Raw genomic sequence first — 13,592 nt, forward strand, 5'->3', positions numbered from 1 at the left:
AACTAAAATCAATATAGTTGTTGTTTAGTTATATTAATAACATGACTTTCTTTATTTACTAAAAGCTTTCAAAGCAAAAAGTTATTGTTCAAAACATGGTAAACAAATACTTGAACCATTACCTACAATAATAAGGAAAAATCATGGTACATAATATATAATATTTCAATATATAATATTAGGAATAAGTATATTATTTCCCGGGTTTCCTTCCTCATAAAAGTCAAAGATAGAAGTTAATATCCTACTAATATAATAAAATAAATGCGAAAGTTTGTGAGGATGAATGTGTATGTGTATGTTTGTTACTCTTTCACGCAAATACTGCTGAACCGATTACAATCAAATTTAGCACACATATAGAGGGTAACTTGGATTAACACATAGGATAGGTTTTATCCCGGAAAACCCACGGGAACGGGAACTATGCGGGTTTGCGAAAGCTAGTTAATCATAAAATATTCTTATAATAAATAAAATTCAAGTGGTTTACTAACACGGCGAGTAATATAACTTAAAAACGTTCGATATTGTCAACAAAGATAGATAGCCTTCCTTGACACTGATGTAGTGAGAGGAAAATATCGGATATCCAGTGAATCTTTGGATTATGAGCTTTGGTAGCTTTTGTTATTATAGATCGCGATCTTGATGTTTTTTTTATGATAAATAGCTATCCATTGGTGAAAATCGAATGAAAATCTGTGAAGAAGTTTTACAGACAGAACTTTATCTATACATACTTACATATATTATTAAGCTGAAGAGTTTGTTTGAACGCGCTAATCTCAGGAACTACAGCTCTTATTTGAAAATTTATTTCAGTGCTAGATAGCCCATTTATCGAGAAAGGCTATAGACTATATATCATCACGCTAAGGCCAACAGGAGCAGAGTAATGCAGGTAAAACCGCGGAGCACAGCTAGTTACTGAATAAAATATACTTAACACGTTAAAAAGTGTAGAAGTCAAAATCTGAAGGGTCTATAAGTTTTTACTGATAGGGAATACATTAAAGTTTTATCAAAATCGGTTCAGAAGTAAAAGGTACAATTGTGATTACCTTACATCACAAATAACTAAATAGTTACAACATATTACATTGTCCTTATATGTTTCTTTTTTATTATCAACCAAAAAAGTAAATAAATCATCGAACAAATCCATAAAGCAATAATATTCCACCTAAAAATAGCGAAAGTGAATTACAAGCAATAAGCAATGGTTTATGTATAAGCACAGTTGACGTCGTTTCTAATAATATTTTTTAAAGTATGAGCGGATAGCGATTTTCTCCGTAAAAAAATAACTTCTGTATATTGACTGGAGCCGTATTTTGAACTACTAGCTGTGCTTCGCAGTTTTACCCGCATTGCTCCACTCCTGTTGGTCTTAGCGTGATGATGTATAGCCTATAGCCTTCCTCGATAAATGGGCTATCTAACACCGAAAGAATTTTTCAAATCGGACCAGCAGTTCCTGTTTAGCGCGTTCAAACAAACAAACTCTTCAGCTTTATAATATTAGTCTAGATCCTTACCTTTTTCTAAACGTTCATATATCTTATAACTTGCACCAAATCTTAAGGAATTTCATATCTCCGCTAAGAGACCATAAAAGAAAATTGCTCGGATAGATTCAGGATACTCCGCGTGGGTTTCCGTATTTAATCTTAACATTATTAGTTTAAGCTTGGAAACGATTAGATTGCTTTAAAATTAATTTACAATATAAAACTTTTTAAAGCATAAAACGTTATTAAAATAAATATGTAAATAAATATTTCGGGACAATTTTCACACACGGCATGATCTGATCCCATACTAAGCTTTCGCTTGTGATATGGAAACCAGATGGCTGATAAACATACATATATAATTTTTAAATAAATACTTATATAGATAATTCACACCCAGATACAGAGCAAAGATCTATGATCATCACATAAATATATGCCCCGGGTGGGAATCGAACCCATGACCTCTGGTGGCTTGGAAGGCAGGGCCACTACCAACCAAGCCAACCGGTCAGTCAGTTATTTATATGTTGAGTTTGAGTAACGCCAAGTAATCGAATTCCGTACAGAAGCTCCATTTTTACTCCAGCCCGATAAACACCTGCCCTATTGTATATTTGGGTCTGCTATTTTTGTCCGGCCAATGATCCCACGCCAATATTTAAGCATAACATATGAATAATATATCCTAGTCTATCCCACTAATATTATAAATCCAAAAGTCTGTGAGGATGGATGTTTGTTACTCTTTCGCGCAAATACTACTTAACCGATTACAATGCAATTTAGCACACATAATATATAGGGTAACTTGGATTAACACATATGTTAGGTTTTATCCCGGAAATCCCACGGGAACGGAAACTATGTGGGTTTTATTTGAAAACGGGGGTGAAGCCGCGGGCAGAAAGCTAGTAATCTATATACCTACTTACCTACATCTATACATCTATACATCTATACATATATAATAAATCTGTAGAAGGGTCAATTCTGTACATTGAAAATATTGAAAAAATAAATAGCAGAGGGTGTTACTGGATCGATACCAAACCCAAATATGTGATTAAAAAAATTTTTGTCTGTCTGTCTGTCTGTCTGTCTGTCTGTATGTGAAGGCATCACGTAAAAACTAACGGTTCGATTTCGATGAAACTTGGTATAATTATACCTTACTATCCTGGGCATAAAATAGGATACTTTTTATCCCGGAAAAATACGTAGAAATAAATAAATCTTAATTTCTCCGCGCGGAAGGAGTCGCGGGCGGAAGCTAGTATTATAATAAAATTGTAGAAAGTTCATATCATTGATAATTTTTAGGGTTCCGGTTGGGTAAATGGGTAAAACGGGACCCTATTACTAAGCCTCCGATGTCTGTCTGTCTCCAGGCTGTATCTCATAAAGTACCAAATCGCATCAAAATCTGTGCCGAGCACACGTGTCAGAAATGAAACTTCTTTGACAAGATTCAAAGATACCAAAATCGTCGCCTTACTCCATGACGTGACGGTGTTGCCATGACGCGACCTTGAAATTTTAAAGAAGTTTCACTTCAAATAAAATATTATAAAAACATCATAAAATTCTATTAATGATTCTGTCATATCTTTCACTAGATAATTTTTACACGTTTCCATTGTATTTTTCACAGCCCATTTATTTTATTGATCAAAGAAATTATTCCTTTGACATGTATTTTATTTTTAGAGTTCCGTAACATTCAATTCAAGCTCATTATTTATTATATGAATGTTTTGATCAGAAACAGAAATAAAATTGATTTGATGATATTATAATGATAAGAATAACAATGTCAGAAATATTCTATGGTCAAAAATAAATTAAAATAAATAAATAAAAAATTTAATTGAATTTTTATTTATTTATAATGATAAGAATAACAATGACAGAAATATTCTATGGTCAAAAATAAATTAAAATAAATAAATAAAAAATTTAATTGAATTTTTATTTATTTATAATGATAAGAATAACAATGTCAGAAATATTCTATGGTCAAAAATAAATGAAATGCTTATTAATTAACATCTACCTAAATAAAAAACAAAGAAACAATGTACCTATCTATTTCAGCTAATCTTTGAAATTGTTACACCGATTTTGACAGAATTTTTACTTAAAGAAAAGTTTAAAAAAATGTTTACTAACAACTTAGGACACCGTACACGAATTGAACAGAAAAACATATATTTAATTTTTATTTCTGTGCCTCGCGGTCTTACCCACATTGCTTCGCTCCTGTCGGTCTTAACCTGATGATTTATAGCCTATTATATTATTTCGTTTTAAATGTATAGGCTTCTTCGATAAATGGGCTATCTAACACCGAAAGAATTATTCAAATCGGACCATTAGTTCCTGTGATTAGCGCAGTCAAACAAACAAACTTTTCAGCTTTATAATATTAGTAGTATTTAATCAAACAAAGTACAAGCCAGCTAATAATAAAGTCAATAAGCAAATTACCATAACGAAGAACTTTCAACTAGATCTCATCACACGAATAAAACTTGCGCAATAAATAACGAAAGGAAAACAACATCATCTCTATGGCTTCCTTGTTTTTGTGACCGATTTTTGATCGAGTTCCGCTTTTCTATTAAAAAGGGCAAAGTTTCTGAATAGAAATGTCAGTCTACAAATATGAAAGATTATTAAGCTATTGCATAGCTTTTTGAAAGAAAGAAAGAAGAGAGCTTTTATATCAGACTTTGAGCGCGGCGACCGAATGTCGCTTTGAAAGATCTTTCTTAATTCAAACTGCGAAGGAGTGGAACTCCCTACCGCCTTCTGTGTTCCCTGAGAACTATAATTTGGAATTGTTTAAAACCATAGTGAATAAGCTTTTTCAGGACAGGCATCATTTGCGATCGACCGCATCCACGCTTATCACCAGGCGGGATCGCGGTTAAATGCCTGATCTGTTTTGAATTAAAAAAAAAAAAAAAATGTAAAACGTCCACCATATGGCGATGCCTAGATGTTAGTTCATCTACTTATAAATACAGACGACAAACACCTTACCATCTTTGAGACAAACTTAGGAGCAAAATCATCCGTAAAACGAGGGATTCAAAGGGTTGATGATGACAAGGGAAGTAAGATTCGAACCTTTGTGAGGTTTAATATTTATTCGAAACATGAATTAATTATTAAGGGTTTGTTTTGACGTCCAAGGTATAAGTTAACTCCTTGAATATTTCTCGGCGGCTGTTTTGATGTCATCTTAATAGACTACAGGCCCATGTTGAAAAAGTGGTCATTTGAACCACCAGGTGACCTATTTAGAACGATATAAGAGCATAAAATAATAAGATTCATTAGATGCCGTCACTTGTAAGCTGTCCACCTGAGTGCAGATGAGAATTCGAAAGTACAAGTAGAGATTTTTTCCCCTTGTCTCCATGATTTTTGTACGGCATGAAGTAAGGCGATGATTTTGGTATCTTTGAATCTTGCCAAAGAAGTGTCACTGCTGAAACGTGTGCTCAGCACACACGCGCTTTTTTACACGCTTTTTATTAGCTTCACCTGTATGTTTGTAACCGACTTCTTTGGGCGCAATTTTGACCCACTTTAAACGGCGAGTTTTCGTTCAAACTTTGTAGATTTATTGAGGACCGATGACAATACACTAATTTGATAAAATAAATAATACAGTGTAAACTCTATATAACGTCACTTAAGGGACCGTGCATTTTTCGACGTTATAGAGAGTGGTCGTTAAATGGAGAGAAAGGGAAAATTGCATGATTATTGATTGGTCCCGAGACAGGAATATTATTTTGACATTGCCTATGAAACCATGTTATCATCGCTTAATCAAGGTCTTCATATTGAGGTTTCTTCAATTTTTTGGCAGATCGTCCATCTTCTTCGGCATGCAGAATTTTTTCTTTATTATTCCACACGGTAGACACGGTAGAGCAACTAAATCCAAACCGTCTCCCAACATCACTAATTTTTTCACTAGCTTCTATAGCACGTATTAATGAAACTTTTTCGTCCATACAAAGATTTTCTTTTACTCGCCATTCTTGCAGTTTGAGGGTTGTAGGCAACTGAGAGATTATGATAACGTGTAACTAACGAAAGCCAAGTAGTTGAGGTGAACATGTGTAAGTTCATTCACACAACAAACAAACGACTGCATTTCTTAGAATCTTCGGTATGTCAGTAAAAAAGAATGTACACAACTACATTTTCATTGATTTCGGCAACTTAGTCAGTACTTCCTAGTCCTAGTTCCTAGTGGTAATGTCTTATTGTGGTCGTTAATTAGAGTGAGCGTGATGCTATATGGAGTGTATTATTGTATAGACAACAATATAAACCAACCAAAGTCGAGAAATCTTGACGTTATACGGAGTTTGACGTTAAATGGAGTGTCGTTATATAGAGTTTACACTGTAGTTTAAAAAAATATTAAATACACGCTTTTTATAGAAAACCGAACTAAAAGCGTGTTTTTTAGTTTTTTTTAACTATTATTTATTATTATTTAGATTTAAAGCTCTATATCAGGGTTTAGATTTATCCCTTCATTTTATATAGTACTAGCGGTCCGCCCCGGCTTCGCCCGTGGTACATGTTTACGTTTTCTCTACATAAAAACCATCCTCGTACTTCAAGGAATATAATAAAAAAAGAATTATCGAAATCGGTTCAGCCGTTCTCGAGTTATGCGCTTACCAACACATTTTGCGATTCATTTTTATATATAAGAGAAGACTAGCGGTCCGCCCCGGCTTCGCCCGTGGTACATCTTTTACGTTTTTACGTTTTCTCTACATAAAAACCATCCTCGTACTTCAAGGAATATAATAAAAATAATTTGGAAAATCCAAAAGTGCACGCCTCATAATTTTTTTAATAAATATTTATTAATTATTATTTTTGTTTATTTAATAACAATTAAACCACATCGAATCAGACCCTGAAAAATGAAAGGGTTCTATTCCTGAGCATACTCAAGCGTAAGAGAAAAAAAAAGACTCGATTAGTAAAGTATTTCGGTCGCTATCGTGTTAACAAGAAAAAGGATCCGCACATACAGACACACGGACGTCCAAGACAGAACTTTTTTAATCTTTTTTTTACCTAGTTTAAATAACAAAAATGACATCAAAAATATCATGAACGTTAAAAATAGTGTTTTTTATTAATATGTGTGTGTATGTATTATCTTACAAGTGCAATGTATGACACATAAAGACATTTTAAGTTTGAAAAATCAGATGTTTTGCGCGAAGTGACAGTAGTACCCACCTCAACGCTTCGCTTATGAGGCGTGCAAAAGAATTATCGAAATCGGTTCAGCCGTTCTCGAGTTATGCGCTTACCAACACATTTTGCGATTCATTTTTATATATAAGAGATAGCAAAGGATAAAGGACAACAGTTTATGTCGCATTCTTATTTACTGCCAACAAAACTTTATTGTGGTCTATCGTAAAAACTATCTGGGTAACTACTCCCTTATATACCTTTTTGTACTTTGGTATCGTTTGTTGCCTTTTTACATAACACCAGGCTGCCTGGCAGAGATTTCATGAATATTTTTGGGGGGGGCTAATGCTCGCGTCACTCTCGCGTATTAACACTTGATTCCGTACCTACATGTATGGTCTTCAGCTGGCACATACCAAAATTCATTGTAATCGGTTCAATAGTTTTTACGTGAAAGAATAACATACATCCATCCATCCTCATAAACTTTCGCATTTATAATATTAGTAGGATTGTTTATAGGACTTAGGTATTCGTAAATCTTGGTCGATCCTTAGCGAAAACGTCTTCTTACAAAACAATAGTTACCTACTCTATCTGTCTATCCTTTCAGGTGATGAATTAATTTTTCTAACATTTACGGCCCTTTTTAAACCTTCGTAATTTTTATATTATTAAAGTTGTCGTGATGAAAATTCTTGACAAGAAAGTTCAATAGTAACACAATACGTCTACCGTTTTAGAAACATGATTCCATGATATTTTCTCGATAGAAAAAAAATACAAAGTTCTCATTGTTATTTTTTTTAATCTCTGGCATCTTCAAAATAACAAACGTAAAGTTACGACTTTTTGGATATTAACTATAAAATATACAACCTATACGTCTACCGTGTTAGAATTTTGAAATATGCGATGGTTTTGAAATAAACAAGAAATACTTGAAATTAGCGCGCGACCAGCCAATATAGCGAGAGCCGCCCTGTACCTTCCTACCCCGATCGCTGCACGAGTCATTCCCGCTACGGCCGTCACACGGGGAACTTGTGTCGCTCGCGCAATCGTAACAAAGGGTGACAACACGATAAGACAAAATAAGACAAATGGGGACAATAAAGAAAATAAGAAGAAGAAACATAAAGGTTGGAGGAAAAAAAATGCTTACAATTGGAACAAAATAATGAAGTAAGTTGGTTTTATTTTAAATTTGATGATAATTGTATTATAGACGATGTTTGATATGTACCCCTGTTTTAAGTACATAACGAATGTGTAAGATTTTTTCATTTATAGCATAGATAATCTTTTCAGAAATCCGGAATCCAGAAGGAAAATAAACCCACTGATTGTTCACAATGTGAACCCACTCCTTCGTAAGTACCTTTATTCAGTCAAAAATGTATGTTATCAACGCTCTACTGGTTTTATCGCATGATTCCATTTTTAGCAAAAAGCAACAAAGTGCAAAGAAATAAAAAATCATGGTGAACTTAGTGGAAGTATGGACGTAATATGGAACAGGAGCTCATTGGAGTAGTATTATATTTAAAAAACATACGAAAAAATTTCAAGAATTACATTTCTTAGTAGGTGGTAGATAAGTATGTTGTATAAAGAATTTGATGTTGATATTTATTTCATTTATACTTACTACACCTGTGCGGGAAATTGCTTAGTACTAAAACAGGTTTATATTCATATTTACATAGTAATGTGAGTTTTCATTTCGAAAAATTTTGTGTAAGTATATTAAATTGAGTTCCTGGGTGATCTGGAAACACAATTGGGCCCGGAAGATGGCGCTGCAGTCACACCTCCTAATCACATGAACCGATTTGGATGAATATTTGTGTGCACATTTCATTGTTGTGGGATGATTGGTTGATTCGTTTTCACATTAGCTAATATTATGTATTTTTGTTGTAAACTTAATTTAATGTTTATAATACATTATTATTGGTATAAATAAGCCAGTGTTCGTCTCACATTGCTGTACCTGCCTACCTACCCTACCAGGGCCTAACTTTGTTCTGGCTATTTTATTTTGATTATTTGTAATGACATTGCAACAACAATTATAATAGAGTGCAAAAAATAAATACATGCGTCAATATATTTTGTGTTTTTTTTTTAAACAATTTTTTTATTTAAAAAAATATCATTCCGACCGCGGCTTTGCCCGCGTGGAATTAGGTTATATCGTGAATCCTGTTTTATCCCACAGAAGTGTTTAGTTCGGATAAAAAGTATCCTATGTGTAAATCCAGGCAATTAGCTATATTTTATCAAAATTGGTAATGTAGTCTTGACGTGATTAAGTAACAACTAACAAAAAAATATACAAATTAACATCCAAAGTTTCGCATCAGTTTTACTGTATTAGTGATATCTTCCACTCTTGACTTTGACTGAGAAGAATTAGGGTTTATAACTTCTTTAAGAAATAGTACCTTTCATTTCTGGGCATGATGATATCTACGTCAGCATCAAATTCTATCTAAATCAATTCAGTAGTCCGCGTTATTGAGTACCATTTCATTTTTTCAGAGTAACAATATTTTTTGTTATTTTAAAGATTATTTATAACCTGTATTATTTTGTAATAAAGTTAACATTACGAAATAATAATAATTATTAATAATGTCTAAGTAGTTGTTAAAAAGAAGATTATTTGTTTATAAGCAAGAAAATAAAACCAATAAATCAACAATTAAATAAATGTATAACAATATTATAACTGTATGACGACTCCATACATGTTTGTCCCGAGTCGGCCAGCGGCAGCGCGGCGAGTTCGCAAGAATGACTTCGCGCACACCCGCGTTCGCGATAGCGAGCTATTAGACTCCGCCCGCCAAGCAGTGGATTTTTTTTTGTGTATCGTCTTCAGAACGACACGTAAATCAATCGTAGAACAAAACAATCTTTGTTCGCTGGCTGACGGTTGACGTAACTATCGTTTGATGTTATATACCTATGTTTGCACAGTGGTTTGATTGCTCGTAAATTTCTGTTTATAACAACGGATGTACCTACATGCAATAGTACCTAGTATCGATGTGTGCAATACATTGATCGGTGTGTACTGTAGTTTGTATTAGAGAGAGGTGTGGAACAGCAATGTATGTGTTTTGTGTTGTAGGGTAAAAAGATGAATGGTCGTGGACGATTTCTAAGAGTACCCGCGGCCCCGGCTAACTGCGCGGCTCGACGGAACACAGTGGGGTTTTAGTCGGTAAGAATCCGACATAACCCTTGGCTCCATCCCCGGGGGCCGTGGGTATCTTTGGAAGATTTCCCCACTATAAAAAAAAAGGGTAAAAACATGAATGGGACGACAAAAATAACTCATTGAAGAAGCTAATCCGATTTATAACATGATCAATCACTATTGTTTTTATCTCGTGGTTGCCTAATTGTACAGCTTTCTTTTATCTTCACTGAGTGATTGATATATCAACGCAGTCTACTGGGATTAGAAAATTCAAATTTCACATTTGTGTTTTTTACTTTTTAGTAAAGTGGACGATAGATTAGATGATGTACTTTTTAGTTAAAATTGGGCTATAAAAAGCGCTTATTTTTTAAGAGAAACTTCTGTATCACAATTCTAACAAATATTATGATGAAATTTGGCACAGACAATCTTTAGACCGTGAGAATGAACATAGGCTACCTTTTATTGTGAAATATGCACCACGAGCGAAGCCGGGGCGGACCGCCAGTACTTTATAAAAATTTTGAATTCATTGATATTTTGCTCCTATAGGTCGTAGTGCGTTATAATATAGCATTTCCTTCCTCAATTCATCACAAAAATATTTTTTCAGCTCAAACAGTTCCCAGCTTTCAGGCCAAAATTGAGAACCTCCACCTTTTATGAAGTCGGTTAAAAATTCACGTAAGTATACAATAATATTATAGTTATCTCATTTTTCTGAAAAATTGCAACATCACAAGATTTCCCAACAACTTTTAAATCATGTAAAATGAAAATCTGAAAACCACGTTTCATTTCACGTTAAAGTTCAGGACATACTCTTTGTAAGGTTATTGCATTGCACACGCTGCAATGGAAAAATTCTTGACGTATTTTCTTTTATGTGTGATTAAAATAATCTACCCTCATTTTGTGCCATTTAGAAATATTGTCTTTGTCAACTCTGTTTATTGCATTTAATTAAATGTTTAGTAAGGAACTTTTTTTGGGCCTGTTATATTATAATTAGTATAGTAATATTATAAATCTGGAGTTTATTTGTTTGTTTGCTTGCTTGAACGCGCTAATATTAGGAACCACTGGTCTGATTTGAAAAATTATTAAATACATAATCTATAATTATTAGGTATCTTTTAATACATTAAATAATCTATGATTATTAGGTACACTGTTAGATGAAGGCTATAGGCTATATAGGCGATGAAGGCTATATTATATCATCACGCTAAGACCAATAGGAGCGGAGCAATGCGGGTAAAACCGCACAGCACAGCTAGACAATTGTAATTCACTTCTCTTCAAAGTAAAGATGTGCAAAATAAAGATAATATATGCAAAGAAACTATCGATAGTTTCTTTTGTACTTGAGAACCCCTAAAAGTATCATGACGTACCCAAAAGGGATAAACGTTTACACTTATGAATCTTTTATCCAGTATCATGGGACCATCATGAAAGTTAAAATGTGTTTACGAAAATACATTCAAGTGTGTGTATCCGAACGTCGAAAAGGGCGCGAATATTGACAGGTGTCAGTAGGGAATGACGTACAACAAACACGCGTGTTGTGTAGTGTTTTGGCGTGATCGTATACAAGGTAAGTTTGTTCGTAAAATTGTGACAAATACAAGGAAAATTAACTAAAAACTAAAATTGGAGAGTCTTTAAACAGACTTGATTAAATATAATATACTCTCTAATTAAGTAACTGTCCTGTTGTATATGTGTGCCTATAGTAAAATTAGTAATTAACTTGGTTAAGTTAAGTTAGATGTAAGTCACTTACACATTGTACTTACATCTGGTTGCGTGTGTAAAATACGATTAGCAAAGGCGGATAATTATTAATTTTTATTAGCTACAGTAAAAGTAAATTTATCTATCAACATTTTGATCACCATTTAGAATGAAAATTTAAACTCTGAGACATTTCAGGTTTCAGGTAGAAAGGAAGCAAAACCATTTTCAAAAAAAAAACTTTTACATGTTACTTCCTATTCATGGAATATAACATACAGTTTCTGAATACGCTGATTAGCTGTCCTTTTCAACATGGACACCACACTACGATTTCATTATGAAATCATGTTTCCCGTCACATTAGCCGCTTGCCCCGGCTTCGTCGAGATAATAAATAGCCATGTCACTCCTACATAGCTTCAATATGTAGTAGGTATAAAACATCTGAACTACGCAACGGATTTTGATGCGTTTTTTTTTGACGTGACAACGTCTTATAATTCGATATAGCGGGCTGCACGCACGAAAAAACATGACTCATGCGGCGTTACCTCGCTCTGAGGCGTTCCATAGGCTTGAAGTGCAAGCGAGGGCGCGGAACGAGCGACAAAGAAGCAAAATCGGACGTTGTCACGTTCAACTATCGTCAGTAAACCGACTTTACAGACAACCAATTTTTTTTTATTTAATTTATAGAGTGATTCAAGAGATAGGTTTTTAGTATATAATTTACCTATATTAGGTTTTAAAGTGGGTGAATCCGTGTGCGGAAAGCTAGTAGCTTAGGTATATAATAAAACATAGTTTAAATAATAATCTATACCTACTAATATTAGCTGAAGAGTTTGAACTAGGGATGTAACGATACCGATACCGATACCGATATATCGGCCGATATATCGGCAAGCCGATATATCGGTATCGCCGATAATAAATCAACCGATACCGATATTTTTTTATTAAATTCTTTCTTTTCTTTTATGTTTTTGCATTGTATTCATTCATATTGTTTTATTTATGTTTCTGTAATAGTGTTAAGGAAGAGCGGAACCTCCTGACACAAGCATTTTATTTGCTTACTAGGAGTGTTCCAATCACAAATTTGTTTATGTAAAGGAAAGAAATAAATAATTTTGAATTTTTTTAATTTTTAACGTGATAACGTTTTTAAAATTATAAATTAAATTTAAATCGGGTGACATGTTCATAAACTTGTGTCACACCAAAACCTCACGAGCGCGATCGCAGGTATAACGAGAGAGAGACGGACCGATCTCCCGTTTCATCTCGAGCGCTGCCACTGCATTATGTTATCACGTAAACATCTCGATCGTAAACCTACTTTACAAACAACCAATTTTTTTGATATCAAATAATTCAAAAATCCGCGCCCAATGAACGATGCGGGAGGCCGCCCGCGCGTGCGCACTTTGTTTTCTGAAAAAACTCTACCAATTATAGTAAACTTTTATTAGGTACTGATTGTATGTGTATTAAAGTTTAACTGACTTCGTAAAATAATAATACTAAAATAAATGGTTTTGTTGTTTTTTGATTTGGCATTTTTATTTAAAAGAATACGATTAACAGTTGTCTCTGTTAAATGTTGGTAACTTTTCATGCATAATTCACTATTTATTTTTCTACCAAGCCATCGATATCGGTATCGGTATCGGTATCGCCGATACATTACTACAAATATCGGTATCGGTATCGTATCGGCAAAATCATGTATCGTTACATCCCTAGTTTGAACGCGCTTATCTCAGGAACTACTGGTCCGATTTGAAAAATTCTTTCGGTGTTAGATAGCCCATTTATCGAGGAAGGTTATAGGCTATATAATATCATCACGCTAAGAC

The 13,592-nt window shown here is 33.9% G+C and overlaps 1 protein-coding gene and 1 long non-coding RNA gene across 2 annotated transcripts in view; one reads left to right on the forward strand and one right to left on the reverse strand.

Moving 5' to 3' along the window:
• Positions 1-13,592, reverse strand: part of Dgk (diacyl glycerol kinase 1) — a 78,838-nt gene that overhangs the window by 48,848 nt on the left and 16,398 nt on the right. The window lies entirely within an intron of this gene.
• Positions 1-13,592, forward strand: part of LOC149476383 (uncharacterized) — a 145,841-nt gene that overhangs the window by 33,158 nt on the left and 99,091 nt on the right. The window lies entirely within an intron of this gene.

Source organism: Colias philodice, chromosome 28 (assembly GCF_061535455.1).
Source record: "Colias philodice isolate Cphi_HAF_F1 chromosome 28, ilColPhil1 Martin Lab GWU primary, whole genome shotgun sequence".
Lineage (NCBI taxonomy): Eukaryota > Metazoa > Arthropoda > Insecta > Lepidoptera > Pieridae > Colias > Colias philodice.